The sequence below is a fragment of the Pholis gunnellus genome (assembly GCF_910591455.1).
Source record: "Pholis gunnellus genome assembly, chromosome: 5".
Classification (NCBI taxonomy): Eukaryota; Metazoa; Chordata; class Actinopteri; order Perciformes; family Pholidae; genus Pholis; species Pholis gunnellus.
The window spans coordinates 19,499,462-19,519,484 of record NC_136531.1 but is presented as its reverse complement, the minus strand read 5'-3'; positions in this window follow the sequence as shown (position 1 = coordinate 19,519,484).

The window sequence follows — 20,023 nt, the reverse complement described above, 5'->3', positions numbered from 1 at the left end:
TGACAGAATCTACTGCAAAGCTTGACACAACCTTGTATTATTTGTCAAACAAGATCTCGAGTACAAGATGTACTCAAGGGCTGTGATTAAGAGATACTTTACTTGAGAATGTCCATACTACATCTCAGAGGGCAATATTACTTTTTATTTAGACACACTGATTTGTCACCTTTAGTTAATATAGATACTTATCAGATAAGAGTTTACATGCAAATCATAACATGAGCGTATACAGAATCATTCAGTGCTATTTCATTGAACTATTCAGTGACTTATTAAAAAGAAGGACTACAACATTGAAATCTGCTTACATGTATTTATTAGTAATGTCCAATACTATTATACAAAATAATACTACAACACTCCAAAGGTGCCCATGTAAAATGAGTATTTTGTACTATTATTATGTATATTTTTGGTACTTTTACTGTCTAATCAGCAGCACCCATAGTTTAGACAAAGCAGCAGAGGTTGAACAGACCTCTTTGCGTGTGGCATTACTTACCTGGTAGATTCAACACCCTTCCATCAACAGGTGTACTTACACCCTCTATAATTAACATTGTCTAACTTGTTGCCCATACATCAGAACTGTGACAATCAGTTCACCGGTATGTTATGCATGACATCTGTTTCAAAAGGGGAACAGCAGCCCGGTCTCTTTAACTTGCCTGATGTTACCACACAGTAGAAAAAGGAGGATTTTTAAAACGTTGATGCTGGATGTTAAAAACGGCACTGAACATAATCCAGACAGGTTTTTTCTTCTGAGTTGTGCAACGTTCTTGTCTGGCCAGAAGGTGCCGAATACACACATACAGCTACTGGCATGGAGGTTGATCATGTTACAATAGTGCTAACATTAAGACTGCTCTTCTTCTTTGTTCGCTCTCCTCTGCCACTTAAACCAGAGGGATATATTGATATTACAGATACTTTTCAGATGTCTCTAATATTTATGCAGTTTGAGTTCAAAAGGAAAACTTGCAGTTCTGTTTGGACTGCTTTCAATTTAAGAATAATTGAGAATAAGAACCAATCACTCTGGTACTTAAGTGAGTGCGATGCTTTACGTGCGGTATTAGTTTTTGAAGAACAGAAGAAAAGGGCAAAGATATAATTGAGAGGCAAATTCTCCGGAATCACACTGGGAATGTCAAACAGACTGTGTTGCTTAGCAACAATCTTTTAAATCTCCCATTAAATATAAAATATGTATTCAACATTTATGTTCTCTCAGTTTCCAAACCGTGGTGTTTTAGTGCCTTTTTAAGAGCAACAAGCCATTCAAGGCCCAGCATTCGGTGTGCTCTACAGTAACGTGAGCTCTTCTTGAATCACTGTGCAACACTGAGTGGCTTATTGCTTAAATATATGTTTAGATTTTTGCTCATACTTGAAATACACATTTGTATTGGATCTATGAGTGGGAGGTGAGTATATATCACATTAGCCTGCTTTTTCCTCTCAGCCTGCCTTTCTCTATTTAGCGATGTGGAGCTGGTGCAAAGCAGAAAGTGACTGACGGCTTCTGGCTGTTTCCTCAGACTTCAGTTCTTACCCTGATTCCTCAATTAACCTGGATTTGGATCAGTGATTCAAATACTTAACTGAGACACTCAAGTAAGCTGGTTCTTAGTTTTGGAGAAATAATAAAGTGTATTAGCTTTCTCAAGGAGGTCGTGTTGTGTATCGCTGTTGTTTACTTGGTTTGTCCGACAGCATGCACGAACGACCAAATGCGTTGTTTGTCAATGAGCGTTTATCTGGTTTCCTGACGACCCAAAGAGTAACAGGTGTCGTCAATGCTGTCCAAAACGATTAAAAATCCATGTCAAAAATCCGTGTTGCATCCATTTTCTCCTCTGCCCCCACAATTTGGTAAAGTATTGGTTGGGTTTATGGACAAAAACAATTTGGTAAGAAGAGTTATAGTTTGGGGAAGAAGTCTATTTGGTTAATGTTGGGGAAAGATCGTGACTATGGTTAAAAGAAGTTTTTCTGTCCAATATTAGAGGATTCATTGTTATATAACAAAAAACTCTTCTGATTTCTGCCATTTGCACAAACAAGACAGAGAACATTGATTTGTACAACAACTTGTAGAAACACTGTTATTACGAGGGTCATCATTTCTCTCGTCAATGAACATTTCGGTCAGATGATAGCTCATATGGCCTTCGACCGCTATTTCATAATCACTGCATTATCATCATTATTGCTTTGCTCAGTAATCCAATAATTTGCCTGCCTGCATATTTCGTTGCGGTGACAGTGAAAACAAATACGGAGAGAGGTCTGGAAAAGAGTGATCACTTGCTGCTGGTGACCGGAAAGAAAGAAACAAACTGAAAGAAAAGTTGAGAAAGAAAGAAAGTCAGGAAAATCCACTGGAGACACAGATGGAGAAAATGAGAGCGACTGCCGCAGAGGCAGAGATTCAGAGACTCATTGAAAGCTATTAAAAGTTTAGAGAGGCTGAAAGAATGAAGCAATCCAGAAATGAGAATTTAATGAAGACATTTGGCACTTGTCATTTTTATCCTTCATCTCTCTCTCTCTCCCATTTCTATGTATCTCTCTTATCTATCTCTCAACCCGATCACCATGTTCACACACAGGCGTGCATTCACTTGAAATACAAGCGGCTCATAAACTATTTGCTTAAAAACACAAATGGAAATAATGCACAAACACAAATACATCGTTTGTGTTTTTATCCGAACAGTGCTCAAGCATACAAACGCACACATTCATAGACAGCTTTTTAAAAGTAAAGCAAATGCTGAAACCTACACACACACACACAACATTAATGCATGCAAGCTTGTACATGCATTCAATAAAAAGGCACAATTACGCAAGAGGAGCTCCCAGAGAGGGAGAAGTTGTTTTCAGTTTAATAACCACCAAGAAAAATTAGTTCAAAGTTTTTCAAATCATTCTCAAAAGTGTAATAATGAGACTACATCACACACACACACACACACACACACACACACACACACACACACACACACAGACATAAAAACAGTGCACCAACACAATTTTCATCCGTTTCATCAGCCTCAGTATTTGATGAGGTAATAGGATCCTGTTTATATGAAAAAGACATCCCACAGAGATGTCACAGTTACAGAACAATCTTCCACACATAAACAGGTGCACATACACACACACGGGTGCCGTTTACAGTATGAATATTTTTAACACATACACACATTGCTCTGCAGCAAAAATGATCAAAAAGGTGTTTCGCCCCTGCTGAGATTTGTAATGAAGGAAGGACGAGAACACAGCGTCTCTGAGGGAGGGAGAGGGGGCAAAAAGAATAAAAAGAATCTGGTGGAAAAAAAATGGATTTCTAGCTAGATTATAGAAAGACCAAACATGCCGTCGACTCTCTTTTCTTTTCTTTTCTTTTTTGGTGCCCTGGTGTCACATTCTGCAGCCTATCATGACACATTTCCAATAGGAGACTTTGCAATGGGGTGTCCACATTGCTCTACAACACTCTTGTTTGTTAATTAATTGATTCATATAAAAATACTTTAACAAAAATACAATGCTCATGTTAATAAAGTCAAATTATCTACAGAGGAAACGGCCTATTAGTGTCAGGTGTTTCTGACCCGATACAGTCGTGACTGCTAAGCCTTCCTGCTCCTATAGCTCAGCATGATTAATTAAAAACTACTTGAGAAGTGATGATAGGGGGTGAGTGTATTGACCATATTATTGACAGTGTGAAAACTGCAGCATTATTGATGGCTCTACAAAGCACAGGGCTCATTAGTTGTCCTTCAACACACTGGTAATGTTACATTAATGAACCGGTGTGCTTCACTATAGAGGCCACCCTCCAAGTTTAGGATTTTTCCCTTGGGGAATATTTCTTGTAAATGCTTTCAAATGTGCTGTCACAGACTGAGAAAGTAGAGTTATACTAAAATTCTGCACTAATTCAACTTCAACTTTTATTTTGTATGTGCAATCTGCCTTTCCAGTAAGTTTCATGACAATCGGTGCATATATATATCAAGACATGAATGCAAGTGGCCTTAAGGTGATTCAACCTGCTCTGAAACCACAGAGTATATACTGAACAAGAGTCATTGGGGTTTTTAAACCAATAGCCACACAGTGATGGCTTGTTACACTGTAAAAGTCTGAGATGTCTGCCTTTACGCCCGCTGAATGCACACCAACGTTTATATGCTGCAGAGACACTTTGGGGAGAAGATGGCCGCACACTAAGCGCCAATGATTTCATTGTATAAAGACTTTTCCAGCACACTTTTTCACAAAGCAAAAATGTGCCTTCCTAAAAAAAGGAAAATTTGGAACTAACCAATTGAAGTAAAATAGTTTGACACCTCATTTTTGGAATTTAAGCCCCAATATAGCTATGATTTACCCACACAGGTGTTTTCACTTACTTTGCCTGATTAGAGCTCTTCACATGGAGGGAGCGACTGTTATTGATTGACTGACATTTCCCCAACCCTCATGATATGTTACACCTGCAGGAAAATATTACAGACTTTATTTTAATGGTAGACATTTTTGACATGTCATAGCAAGAGCAGTAATAAAATGTTTAAATCATAACGGTTGCCGTCAATTTAGGTTCCAGAGCCCTTATATTGTCCGTGTTGTCTCATTACAAGGACAACTAAATGGATCAGATCCATTGTTACAACATCAACCATTACAATTATAATTCAAAATGTAAACAATTGATTATCGTTCTTCCCACAACTTGACTCCACGGACCCTTATCGCAGTCATGTTTTGGTATATTATAGCAGTAAAAGCACAGGTGCAGTTAAACTATGATGGCTGCTGTCCTGATCCAGGGCCCTGCACACCCACACAGGTGTTTTCAGTTATTGTGGCTGATTAGACCTCTGCTTCTGCAGTAGAAGTAGGGAAAGCTGCGCCAGAAAACAAACACAATGTACCGAATTGATAAAGGTTCTATTTTAATGGGTACAACAGTAGGGTCACGGAGATATCAATCAAGCAGAGTCCGCACACACCCGCGCCGAAGTGAAGTCTAATCAGGTGGATTAAGTGTAAACACCTGTGTGGAGTGATGGGTACAGGAGTAGTTCACTTACCTTGCAGCCCCCGGAGAGCGTCTTTTAGGAATGTAAACAATGTGAAAAGGACAACTGCAGCAGAGGACGCTCAGAGGACGCTTTCAGTGAAATACAGCCGGTAGAGCATTTATTAAAACTTCAAATGAATATTCATTCTATAGCTATAGCAAGTGAGCTAACTAGGTAGCTAGCAAGAAGTTAGACTTTTTTAAATCTGTGTTTGCAATTAGTGGCAGACAAGCCTAATATACATATTAACAGATAAAAAAGGATGTTAAGGGCAAGAAGTGTCTTTTCGTGACGCTGGAGGCTGTGCACTCTGGGACAAAATGGGACAGGCTGAAACGAGTCTCAATTAATCTCTGCCGTTTATAACTGATTCAACAGTTATCCGTTGCTGTTGGGACATAACTCTTAACAACTATAGGTTGACTCTATTCACTCAATGACAAGTTTTACTAGTTTAATGTATTACGTTTAAGGCCTTAATTAATACTTGTATCTGGGATTGGAGAGCTGTGGATCCTTCTGTAAGATTTATGGTAAATAATATGAATATAGTGTAACTATAACTAAATAATGTAATATAATTGATACCTTGTATATATCTATTCTCACAGTTACTGTGCTAGATGTAGTTTTTAAAACCTGGTTTCACTCCCTTTATACAAAAAGGTCCCCACAGCACTACCTCTTATAGCCAACTTGTTTAAATTGCCATTTTAGTTTATTCGTACATGAGTAATATTCCACAGCGGCTTACTGGTTCCCCCCGCTACCTGCTCCATAGATCAGCTTGCTGTGCCTGTAACAGGATCCAGTTCTCTAGCAAACAGTCTGCAAAATGTCCTTGTGGAAAAAGTCAAATATTCGTATATATACTGCGGCCATTCATTCCAGATAAAGCATGCAGCACACAGTCAACTTGGGTTTAATTAAATCTTCTCTCGGAGTATTTCCTCAAGAATTATCTCATTAAGTCTAATGGCCTCTACTAGTGCAGTGAGAATGTAAAAACATGTCTTGTTTAGTGAAGCAGATCTGTGTTTTGTGCCCAGGTTAGTTTACTGTCATACGTACGAGACACTCATTCTGCCTGATAGTTCAAAGTCTGCTCAGGTAGAAGTTACTTTTTATTCAGCTTCCATATAAGTCTGAAAAAAAACATATTTGGTTTGTCAGGTGTGATTGTTCACAGAACAAGCGTGGGACTGTGCAGGCGTAATTCACTAAAGAGATGTCAATCAAGATATTCCTCTAATTGACATACTGGGGTTAACGCTGCAGGCGGTGAAATGTTTCTTATGAAACAAACGATATTGGGCAGAATTATTACTTCTTCACTGCAGACTTGATCGGGTCCACACTAGTCGTCGGTGCTTGTCAGTGTTCGATAGTTGCCTAATTAGGCATCTGTCGAACACCACTACACCTCTATTTTAGTAGTGAAAAGCTGACACTGCAGCTCACAGAAAGTTTCAGTGTCATTACCTCCCCCTGCTACTCAACTGAGCTGGCAAAATATCTTAGAAACCAGCTCCAAAGAAAGAATGACTCTGGCAAATTTGGAGTCAGAGGTCACATGAAACATCAGCAATTTCATCTCCAAAAGCCAGAGGCTTTTTTTTTTTTTCTGAATAACTATATGATTTTCTATTTTGGTTTATTTTCTTTTATCTTATGCCTTGAAAGTCAAGTACATGTTGCGTCGTATAGCGCAAGATATTTTAAATACATCAGCGACAGAGGGAGATACAGATGAGAGAGGGGAAGGTTGGACAGAGCAGCACTGGTGACAAGCTGGTGTAGCTTGATATCTGGGTTTGTGTTGCCACCTCTTGGCCAAGAGGGGTAAAAACAACATGACAAGGCAAATGCGTCACAGGCATTTTGGGCTATTTGTGACTGAAAATGAGGGCAGAAAATGATGGGCTCACAACGCAAGGTAACAAGCACCCTCATCACCCAAATCACTTCAGGAGACAGTTGAGCAGAGAAGCACTGCTATTGTTGCAGTAGGACAAAAGTGAACCGGCCGGACTGGATTTTGTAGTTACAATCACTAGTTTGTGCTTGTTTTATTCTGAAACTAACGCTTAAAATCTACTAAGTAGGTTCATGCCGTGCTACCGCTGCAGAACGACCAGAGGAAAAACAAAAAATAAATACAACAACCTCACTCTAATGAAACCTCGGGTTGAACAATGTGACTGTTAGTTAGGTATTGTCTTTATCAGGATGTTCAAGCTTTCAAAATGTTTATGGTAACAGGGCGTATACTGCTCGTCTTATCGCGATAACAATAAAAACCTGATATGTTGCATGGAGGTAATCTTTGAAATCGTTTTTGGATAGATGCTAACAGCTGCTCTGTCTTTGATTCCATTTGTCCTCAGCTTAGTAGAGCTGAAGACCATCTTTGCAGAGCTTCATTGTTTGATGCTGTTGTTCTCCCCAAGCGCAAAGGATTATAATAATACCCTGCTTTGAATAATAATCAGTGTATGATATGGTCGTCCACAAAAAAAGGTTACATGAACGAGTTAACAATTTTTAATAAAAGCACATCTACTACTCCTCCCTTCTGGAAAAGTCCAGGTGAACTCTTATTTCTCAGTGGGAAACGTTGCCCTTCAGCAGATGAATATGAAAACGGCCTTCTGGAGTCAAACTCTGCATACACATCTTTCAAGGTCAAACGTCCAAGTGAAGTAACACATGTGTGAGTGGATGGGGACTAGTTAACACTAGCACCGACTTGAATCAGAGAAAAAGGAAAAAGTAATCTTCATTCACACGGTCACCACAGTTGACTATTTCTGGATCCATCAAGAATATGGATGCGGACAAGTCTGCCATTTACTAAATTGATGTTACACTGACCTGCTTTAAAAGCAGTAATGCAGTAATGTTATCTTCAATATGCTTTCTCTTGCCTTCCTTCACTTTCTACCTCCACAATTTCTGCTGCATGCTTTAAGTTACCTCTGAGCTAAAAAGAGATCCATCAGAGATAATGGCAAACCTGGAGAGGATCGGTTTCTCTTCCATTATTTCTTTTTTTTTCCCCCCTGATGAAACAGATGAAAGTTGGATGGGGATGCTTTATGAGGAGACGTCAATCAAACAGACACTCCATTTGTGAACATTTGATCCAGACGGCTGAAATTTGCATAATTTTAACTCAAGCTCCACTTTTGACACTTCTCTCGCACTGCAGCACATTTTCAACACTTACCTTCTCTCAATCTTGCAGGGAAATGTCTCATTCTGCCTTGAAATACTTGCGGCGAAGACCCCGACTTCCCATGCTGCACATCAAAACACATGCTGACGCTTCCTATCTCTCTGTAGCTTTATGTTACTCCGCCAGAACAATTCCCATAGAGGTTTAAACTCACCAAATGAGCTCATTTCTGCATCTGGTTCAGCTCTCCCCTACTGAAAATGTTTGTAAAGCTAATACTTCACCTTGCTTTTTTAATAAATGGGTAGTCACAATCTTTTAGCTCAAAGGTGGGACAGCTAATGCCTCTGCCATTCAGTTCATAAAATAGCACACACACACACACACCAAGCAAACTGAACAAAGTGGGGTTAGACTCTCAGGTCTCTGGTGCGCGATGTCCTCTGTCCCTTAATTATTGCAAGCCTGCGATTTTCTTTGTGCGTGCTCAGTGCAACTCTGACTCTTAATTTTAACTTCTGTCTCCTGCCGATTCAATCTCCGCTGTGACAGTTTGGGAGGCAATGTGTTGACACAGAGATAATAGAACCTTAAAGGCACCTTTTTTTGGAATTTAATTTACGTTCAGTGTGTTTTGATGAGTTTCTCTTATCTCTACAGAGACACGTCTATTCAACAGCCACACAAAAAGCATAGGGTATAAACAAACAAAAAAAACATCCACACTCGATTATTCTGAAAAAAAGGAACATCAAAAGTGTGTGTCATGTCAGGTGGTCTGTGATTTAGCCCGAGCTGTGAACACTAAGAAGAAGACACTGTGTTTGTTTAAGCCCCGGACAAAAGAGCAAAAGCTCTCCTTTAAAACAGAGGTGTGAAGCCAGAGATGGACTTGCTTTTTAAACCATGTGACGAAAGCATTTGACACGGACGGCACATTCCCGCACTAGTTTCCATTTGTTTTTGCAGGTTTCCATGTCTACTACTAATCCGTCACCAGGTATTTTGACAACCATATCTGTCAGTTTGCAGCGGCAGAGTAATTGCGGACTTGGTTTATTAGCTTGTCTTCAAAACTCTCTGCCATCGTTGTCGCTGCTGAGGTGTCTGCTGACCCCTGACCCTGTCACATCGCCACACTGCAACCTGCGGTTCATGTGCGAGGCAGCCATCATGCAATTACGTGTAGTTAAAAGCCTTCACGCTCTTCATGTTGCAAACTGCAATCAAACTTTTTTTGCCCGTGGGAGTAGAGTTAGAATGTACAGCCTGCATTCTGATGTTCAGAAATAATCAAGGGGACTGTCTGAAATGATTGACAGGCTAGCATTTGCCTCCACATACACAGGTTGACGATTGACAAGGTCTTTATGTGGCTGCTGATCCGGTGTGATCAACGTCAGCTGTGTGTGATGAATTCTCAAATTCTCTGCTGTGTGATCTTGAAACGGTTTTGCAGGTTGAAACTTGAGTATTCCAAAAACTCCACAACTTGCACTCAAAGTATCCGCATCTGTCCCCGACACCCCACGACCGTCAGCCCACACACACACAAACATTCCTCTGTCTTTTCTCCTCCATGATTTAGGTGCCCGTCAGCATGTTTTGCACAAAGCGATGTCCCTCTATTTGTGTGTGTTGTGTTCTCCATGTGAATGTGTTTGCCACCTGTGATGAATAATTAGTTTTGCCTTCACACTGTGTTTGTCACACTGTGTTTGTGTGAGAGTGCTGGCGGAAGAGTTCATTTTCATTTCTTTATATAGAAACACATCAAGCAGACAGTTGGATATTTTGGAAAAAAGGCTCTGATGTTCTGATTCAGCACAAAGTAGTGATATAGTGTGCGCGTTTGTGTGTGTGTGTGTGTGTGTGTGTGTGTGTAGGTGGTTGTCTGTGTGTGTGTGTCCATCCCTGAATGTAGGACAGTTACATTTGTTCTAGCTGCCCGCGTGGATATCTCAAGCACACACAAATAGTACTCAGGTGCACACACACACACACACACACACACACACACACACACAATTATCAAAATTCCCTTTCCTCCCACGACAGTGTCAAACCACTCCACTGCAAGTTCCACTTAACAACCTTTTGCATCTCGTTGGTAATTTAAAAAGCTAATTAGCAACCTAATCAATTATTGATTGTCTTTTCACTCCACAAAAGAATATGCCAGAAACAATCCTCCCTGCTCACGCGTCTCTGTAGGGGCGTCTTTAGTGAGATCAATTATTCTTTACTAACTATTTAGACACATTATCAAATCCAGAACACAGGACTAACTCTAACATTGGCCCCGGGCCACATTCAACTCAAGTCTGCAAATGTCACCTTAATGAAGCCATCTTGACATGCTACACAGCCATATCAGCTTTTTTTTTTAACACAGCACAGGCTTTTCGCGGCAATGGATATTGGCAAAAAATGTCTTTAGCACAGATAGTGGGCGGTAAATGAAGTCAAGAGATGGAAACTTAAATGTTGTCTTTATTCAAGTGTGCTACATGTTGCAGCTGGAAACCAGTGAACCAAAACACTGAAGTTGTTGCGATGAAAACAAAACAATGGGCTGCAATGTGCTAAAATGCTCTGCAGAGCCTATAGGGAGACTTTGTGTCTATTGATGAGCACAGCTTTGACAAACTGCTGCAGGGAATAAAAACGTATGTAAACGGGTCCCGCAAAATCCTGATCACCCATAATCAATAATAAGGGCCTGTATGAAAACCAGCAGGGTCCTCTGTTCAGTTCAAAACATATTTTTAAGCATAAGGTCAGACAACGCCTTACAAATGTACAGTTTATCAACTGTTGGACAGTGTGGATGGATGTATGGCTCAAGAATGAACAAAAGACAAACAAATTATGGTCCCATAGGGGAATTATTGGGGCGTAAACTCCAGAAACCGTTCATTCATTGTAGATTGCTGGATTGCCTGATTGCTGAATTGCCTGTAGACATATACAGGCACATAAAGAGGGAGTGGTATATAAAGCATGGGGTCAACTGATCAATGTAAGCAGAGACCATTAGTCCTGTGGGCTAGCTCAATAATGGCCTTAAAAGGATGTGCTGTTAGAGATGCTAGTGACTGGGAACAAGGGCAGTGTACAACTGAGACGGAGCAATGAAAGGAAGGAGTGTCAAGGAAAAGCAGATAAGTTTGAAAAAGAGGAGGTACGGGGAGACCAACACAGATAAAGAGGAGAGAGGAAGTCTGAAGAGAAGTGAGGTGAAGGGAAAGGAGTGAGATCATTTTAAAGAATCGGGGTAAAGAGACAGATGAGAGATGGTACAGAGAGGGTAAAACGGAAAAGATGGATGAGGAGGGAAGGCAAACAGGGGAAAGGAAGGGAGGGTTGGGACTTCATTATAGTCGACTGTAGATGCTTTCACTCTGTGGCAATTATCTTCATACAGTGTACGTGAGGGGAGGTGGAGTTTACTGGGTCTCACAGGGGGGTTGGTAGATAGCTGATGTGTGCTGTCCTCCCCACTGCACCCCACCAACACCCACTGCATATGTGTGTGTGTGTGTGTGTGTGTGTGTGTGTGTGTGTGTGTGTGTGTGTGTGTGTGCACGCTAACAGAGTTTTACCAGACTGCTCTTTACAGCGCTGTAGTCAGCATTAATTGTCTAAGGTAGATGTAGTGTTGGGGAGAGTGAGAGAGTGATTGGAAGAAGAGAGAGTGCAGGAGGGAGGAAAAAACAATTAAGAGACTGAGATAGATGAGGTGCAAGGTGTGTGTGTGTGTGTGTGTGTGTGTGTGTGTGTGTGTGTGTGTGTGTGTGTGTGTGTGTGTGTGTGTGTGTGTGTGTGTGTGTGTGTGTGTGTGTGTGTGTGTGTGCGTCGTCTTCTGGTATCTTTATAAGCCCCAACTGGCCTCACAAGGTTAAAGCAGTATCAGATTATAAGATTTTTAGGCTACATTCACACTAATACATTTTAACGAGTAAAATTGAGTTTTCAAACAAAAACGATCTCCGTCCACACAGGCGTTTCAGCACCGTTTTTAAAATGGTCTTAATATTTTTTGAATATGCATCATAAGGAATTTATGATGCATATTCAAAAAATGCGCTACAGGAATGAACTACTGTTTTTTTGGGGGGGGTTTTTGTCATGCTTTTCTAGTGTTGCAAATGGAAGCTATTTCCCAAGCTAAAAGTTGAGTTCTGTTTCCTGTCAAGTTTATAACTACAGTTTACAGTTTTCCCAGAGTGCAGTATACAGCCAGAGCTTTGGTTTTTTACCTTTCCTTACTTTCCCTCAGTTACATATATTCACATTAAAAGCAACCAAGTACCACAGTGTGATTGTTTGCGCACTGCGCAGCTTCGATGGAGCAGTTGGGTGTTAATGCTGCAGATGAAGACCTACATTATCTTTTTTAGAACAAACTCAAGACTTTTTTTGTTTCATTAATTTAATTTGCATGCCGTCTGTGTTATAATCCCTATAATCTCTACTGTTTTGTATGTATGCGTTTGCATGAGAGTGTGCTCTACAAATACACTTGACCTGGAACTTGAGGGAGAGTGAAGCAATGTGGTTTCATGTTATCCAGTCTGAGGAGTATCAATCCCGTTTGAGTTGGCTTTGGTTGAGTGCAGGTAAACGGTCCGTGTGGAGCGCAAAAGAGAAGGAATGCAATGTTGTTTTGTTTTCGTTTGAAGCGGGAATATTAGAGACACACGCAGTCAGGACATATTTAACCCCTCTGTTTCCTAAGGGTATTCGACTAGCCAGTGTTTGCAGTGTTACAGGCTCACTTAGGTGAAACTTGAAGAAATTGTCGAGGGGAAAAAATGAACAACCTGCGAGGTTCTCATCCGTACCTTAGTGTAGCCGTCTCCATCCTAATGCACTTAGGTTACATTACTACAAGTACAGTCGTTTATCATTTCTCACCTGACTTACGTGAGTCCCTAGTCATGTGACTCGTTTGTCACTCGATAGTCACGCAAGTTGTTAGTAAGTCAACCACGCTCTTTTGCTAACTGTTTTTTTTCCCTAAATCTTACTTCCTGTGAAGACGGAAGTTTACTTTGAAAAGACACTATGCATGTAACACGCTTATATTGACACAACTGACGCTGGACGGATACCTAGTCATAGTTTGAAGCTTAGGGGCACTGACCAAACTGCGGTATTTGACCCATTTGGGGTGGAGAATGTGTTGCGTTGTGTTAAGACACAATTAGTTGCTTTATGTTATCTGCATATACTGCAACAATAGGCTGTCTAAATGAAATGAGCCGTCCTTAAGCTGAGAGATCCTAAAGTGAATTTTAATATGAGGATAGCTTGTGACACTTTTAATAGCTTAGACTTACAACTTTCTTTTAACGTATTAAACTCTGGGCCATTGAAAACGTTCAAATGTACTCTGTAAAATAGTGTTAACCCTCCTGAGAAACAAGAGGAAACAAGGGTTCATGTGTGGGAAGTACTTGTTTCTGTAGTGGTTTAAACTGTATATTAGGACCTTTAAGACATGTTTATGAGTAATAGAATGTATCACTGTTATCACAAAACTGCATGTTGCTCATGAATAATGTACTGCATTTCATTACAAGTAACCATAGCCACACTATTTAGGATTCGTAATTTGACTTTAGGGTATTTTACAGCGACCATAAAACTAAACACGGGTCGTATCAGAGGTAATTAGCCAATTAGCAAAAAGAAGTTGAGGATGTTTTTGAGAAATTTTGTGGCATCGCCTCCTTCTTTATCAAATAGCCTACGTAGCAAAGAGACTGTATTTATTTCCTCAGTATAAAATAATCATGAATATTGCACTCTGACAAATGTTTGCCCTCCTCCCACTCCAGTCTTCATTTGAAACATTCCCCTCGGGCATGCATTTTAAAATGCCGCTGGCTAATAAAAACCTCTACACGTCCCTTAGCTCTTCACATCATCCACTTTAACAGCAACGCTTAATGAACTGTAGTTGAACTCTGTGCTGTTAATATTTTGTCTGGGTGTCGTCTCTGTCAGCAACATGCACGTGTATTTCAAAGGGACAATGGTCCTATTTCAAATGTAGATCATATGTTCAGATGATATTTAACAAAATATAAAACTACAACTATTGTTGTCATGATAATAGTGTACGACTTTGTTTCTTTCCTATTCTGTTTAAGAACTGAGCAAGTGATCAGGGTTAGTAAGTAACAAAGAAGTGTGTTGCAGACAGAAAGGGAAAGGGTATTACATAAATCCAAGTTAATATTAAATGTGCTATACAGAATGGAAATATGACACCAAAACATTAAAGAGAGGAATGACAATATGAACACCCTGAAATAGGAATAAAGTCATAATGATGATGATGCTATTTTCCCATCTCTTTTATTTATGCTGCAAAGACTCATCTTCTCTGTATGCCATCCACTCGAGTATTCTCGAGCCATATGGAACTGTGCATATTAAAGCAAGAGTATTCTCAGGGTGTGAATATGAAAATGATGGTGCTAAATATAGTGTTGTTTATCTGCATTATGTTTTCCACCACTGTGACCAGTGATCCATACGCATTGTGGGCCGCATTTTTGAAACATTTCACTGTGTTATTTGATCTCTGTCTTATCAGGTCAAACAGTCGTGTTGTGAACTAAATCAGGTTCTGCAGATTTTGATTTACAGGGTGCCAGAAATCCTGGCAAAAAAGGATTTTTTTTTGGCTTCTATTGGAGGATTTTCCCTCATGACGATTCCCAACTGCACAATATATATCACCCACATTTGAATTCCTGCTACATTTCTGCTTCTGACAAATGAGGGGACATTTTTATTATTTGTCAAAAAGCAACTGCACTTGGGGACAAGAGCAACATTTACTTACTGCAGAAGCAAGAGTGATTTGAATTTTGGCTCATTCTTAAGTCTCTGCCCCTATTGAGAGTACGGCTCTCACTTCCTCAAGCTACTATTGCTATGTCATTGATTATGATTACAAACGTAGTGTGATGCTGGTTTAAGATGTATGCTCCATCAATGAGAAAGAGACAGGGAGAGATAGATATGGAAGAAAGAGAGTCCTGCATTGGCTTGAAAGTAAAAATTCAAGTTAGGGGTCACCAAGATTACCTTGAAACAAGAGAAGCAACGAGGGAAGAACACATTCTTATGACAAAAGTGTCAGTCAGAGCAACGAGCGCTTCAGCAGAGCACTTTATACAAGAGATCAGTGCAAGATGATTGGGTCTCCAGACCCAGACAAACACAAGGCTGTGCAAAAAAAAAAATCAGTCCTGAGCATCCAAAGATCCAAACAATCGCCGAATATTTACATGCATACTAGTATTCAAAGCTGCAATGTGCCGCCTTACGTGAGAAGTCCAACCTGCAAATTGATTAGGTTCCAGCCTGATCTCTCAATATGGCAACTTGATCCGGAGTAAGCAGCATCAATAAAGATGCCTCAAGAGCAAAAAAACGGTAATCGCAGGCAGTTCTGTGCGGCATCACCGAGGTAAAGTTATCAAAATATGCCAGAGAGCCTTTGTTTCCCATCCCTGCTGACATCTAGATGAAATTGAAATGTTTATCATAAATTCACAGCAGATGGCATGGCTGTGTGTGGTTTATATAAGGCAGCTGTTAAGACTATGCCGGATCTTTCTGCAGACAAATGTATGAAGAAGGTCAAGGTGAAATGTTTGAGGAGCACAAATGGAGCAAACATTTTTTTCTGATCAGCAAAGTAAATTAAAAAAAAGTAATATTTTGACCATGTCAATTTTCATTCCTGTTTTTGTGCAACGGACATATTTGTGTTTGTTCTCAACAAGCATTTATATTTGATACCCAGCCTTTATTTTGCATAGTGACCAAATGGCGAAGGGTTTTAAGGCAACCATCGATCTAATAAAGCCATAAAAAAAAGCTTATTTTGCAAGCTGTGTAACTAATTGAACAATACGACAAATCATGTCATTAGCAGGAAGCAGGAAGATTGAAAACATGAAAACATCTGTTGAAATAACAATTATTTAGCTTTTTGCTTTAAGTAACTGAATGAATACGTTTTTAATTGGGACAGAAATCGTCCGTGGCCCATTAAAACTGAATTACAACAGCAAACAAAGTAAAGGGCATTTTAGCGTTGCCCCGCAGATGACATAAGATAGACCTGGTTGAACAATCCAATATTCTGTTTTAATTCGTCCATATACATCTACCATAGTATTTACTATAGCAGTAACTTTCTATCATATGCTACAATTGTAGGCACGTTAGCTGCTATATTTTATGCCATATTTCATTCACAGTGTGGAGAGCAGACAACAGTAGATGGACCCAAACACAGACAAATGTAGCAGGCAGCAGAAACAATGCAATGATTTTATTTGAAAAAGATTACAAGCTGTCTAACAGAACAGGCATGAAACCCCAAGCAAGGCCACAGGCACATTTGTACAGAACTCCAAACTCCAAAATGAAGACAAACCAACAAAGACTAAAGGAACTGGGACGTTATATGTAACTGGCTAATGGGGAAGTGGGAACGGGTGAGCGTAAGATCTGGTGACTGCAGGGCTGATGAGACAGGTGAAAGAAAGTACAACCAGACAGGACAAAATGGGAGCGTGAGCTAACAAAATAAAAGCAGGAAACACTTAACCTGAATGAATAACATAAAAAGGGGGAAAAAACTACTGAAGAGCCAAAACACGAAATTCTACAAATAGATCTTCAAAGGATGCAACACAGTAATAGAGCCAAACTGTGACAATTTCACCATTTATTAACTCCCAAATTTGTAAAATATTGCAGCTTGAATGTAAGATAGACACCTACATTCAAGTAGTAATGCATACTTCTGCAGGAGAGGAGTCAGGAGTGGTGAGAGATGCCACGAAGAAAGAAATGCTCAAACCTCTCTGCCTAAAGGTCCCTTGCAGCCCAACCCAGAGGCAACTTCTCTCTCTCTCTCTCTCTCTCTCTCTCTCTCTCTCTCTCTCTCTCTCTCTCTCTCTCTCTCTCTCTCTCTCTCTCTCTCTCTCTCTCTCACCCTGCCCCCACAATCAACTTCATATCCTGGTCCTGTACAGTGACTCAGGTTACATTTCTCTGCAGCAGCCTCCGGATATCTCCAGACAATCTGAATGTCAGCCAGCCAGATCAATGACACCATGTAGCCATCTGACGCACCGAGACACGCTTTTTTTTGTTGCACATATATATATATACAGTATATATATATATATGAAACACCCACCCACACACATTTGCTTCCAGAGTCATACTCAGGCATACAAACACACATATTGCATGGAGATGCACGTACAAGGAAGGAAGTCCATGACCTTTGGCTTTTGCTTGTTGGGCACGCCATGCACTCGAGCTAACGAGTCCTGCACCAGTGTCTCAAATGAGACCCAAAGAGACTCCAGATAATCAGCAAACATGACGACCTCCAAAGTGGTTGCGGTAACGAGGTTACTGGGATTAGTAACTGCAGTGTAATTACTGCAAATTATAATCCTTACACTACTGAAAAAGTAATCATAGTACTACAATGCCTCATAATGTACGCTTTACTGCCTAGCAGTAATATTAATATACATGCACACATTCAGGAGACCACAGAGAGAGAGAGAGAGAGAGAGAGAGAGAGAAAAAGAGTAGAGTAACAGAACAACAAAAGAAAAGAAAAATGGAACAGTAAGAGAAGAGGAGAGGGGGAAGTGGGGGAGAGAAAGAGTGCAAAAGTAACTCCCAGCAGACATCGGCAATTAAGAGCACCTCGTTAAGGAAGCTCTCAGTGACTAATGGACAAGACACACAGGCACACACACACACACACACACACACACACACACACCACAGGGGATGAGTGATGGGCAGATGTAGACATTTAACAGCTTTTGTAGTGCGATCTTTGCATTCTTAATTCCCTGCATTTCCCTCCCCTCTCTTCTCCTCAGCTCACTTATAGTAATATCTGAGGAACATTACTTTTCCAAATACTTCCATCCCATGTACGGGTTTCCCTGCTTGTCGCTTACTGGCCTACACTTTCAACTGTCTCTCTGTTTGTCTCTTACACATTTATCTTGATATTATTAAAGAACGGAGGTTTGCACTTCACCCCGAGTTGCACTGAGTGAGTAATTGGTTAGAAGTTTTGAAGGTCGTCATCATCAACAAGAAGATGACATCAGTATGATAAATGCGTGTGTTTCATTGAATCTCTTTTTGTGTGCAAAGAACGTATATTTGTGCACGCTCTATATAAGAATTCCATTTGGGTAAATAGGTTGACTCTCAATTAGCAAGGAAGGGACGCTCTGCTTTGCGTGCAGCCCCACTTTTTGATTGACACTGATGAGTTGAGCGTGTCTGTACACAACAGTATACTTCGGCACCACAGCAATGGCTGTCCAATCTCCATTACTGTTCTCTGTTTGTAATGAAGCAACGGTGAACTATAATGAATGCAACATAAGAGTGTCTGGCTGGATTCCCTGTACAAATGATTCCCTGAGTCCTCAGAGTCACATCAAAGTAAGGTTCACGAAATGTTTGCTGCATGCTGCTGTCCACCTTGTGAGCCCTGAGTGCACCGGGAGCTGTCTCGTGTTGTTTACGATTAATCCACATGCACACACAGCCAGGGCCAGACCGGGTTGTTTGTGGGCTTGTGTTTGGAAGGTCACAAGTTCGAATCACAGTCCAGACTGGGTAAGATGTCGGTGTTGGAAATGAAATATGACTCTTCAGTACTATCTAGTGGTAGCTGTGGAGAACTACAACAACCGTTGCCGATGCACCTCCTCTGTCAATTCTTCTTCTTCTTTTTCTTCCTCTTAAAACTAAAAATCACTATTTAAGATGGACTACTTTAAAGAAAAGCATAACTAAGGATGCCTCACATTCAAAGTTTCACCAGTGCAAGTCATCTATTTATTGTCCCTGTTCAATAAAGGCATAATATATTAGCTAGCTAGCTTATGTGGCTACTGTACTTCATAGGTAGCCCCACTTTGTGCAGGTCGTTCCAACTCCATGACTAATAGTGACACTAGTAAAATATGAATACATTTTAATTATTTAAGATATCAAACAATGGAAAATAGCATAAATATCTAAATAAATATATGTGACTAAGGACATAAATGACTAAACCACCTCTTCATTTTCATGTTCATTTTATTATTTGGCAGAAAAAACACCAGAGCAACAAAAAACATTGTAGACCTGAACCAATTAATAGCTGTTTTCTTGCAGCTTTCCCGCCATCTCAACTGAAAACTGAGAACAAGAAAAGTCCAAAAGTTAAACATTCTTCGTATGCGTTATATTATATCGTATTTAAAATTGTAAAAAAGGGGAAGTATTTCCAATGAGATGTGGGATTTTCTAGGTCTGCTGGCACCGATCAGCATCACTTTAAAGCCCTCACTGATAAACTACAGTCACTGTGCGCAAAGTAATGTTACAGATTGCACCTTAAATTGGGTAACCATCTCCTTCAACAACTGCTGCGCTGATTGTGCTGAGCTGCCACCAGCGGTGATTGCACTTCCCAGGTGGGAACATGCTGGAGCGAAGCTTTGTAACTTTTAACAAGCCCAGGAAAACACCTATGAGCTGTAAGCTGTGCTTTACGAGCCCTCTTTTGCAAAAGTAACCAAAAGCTATTTCTTCCTGTTCAACCAATTTTGCTCTCGTGTCGATGCATGATGATGAGAATGATGATTGACCA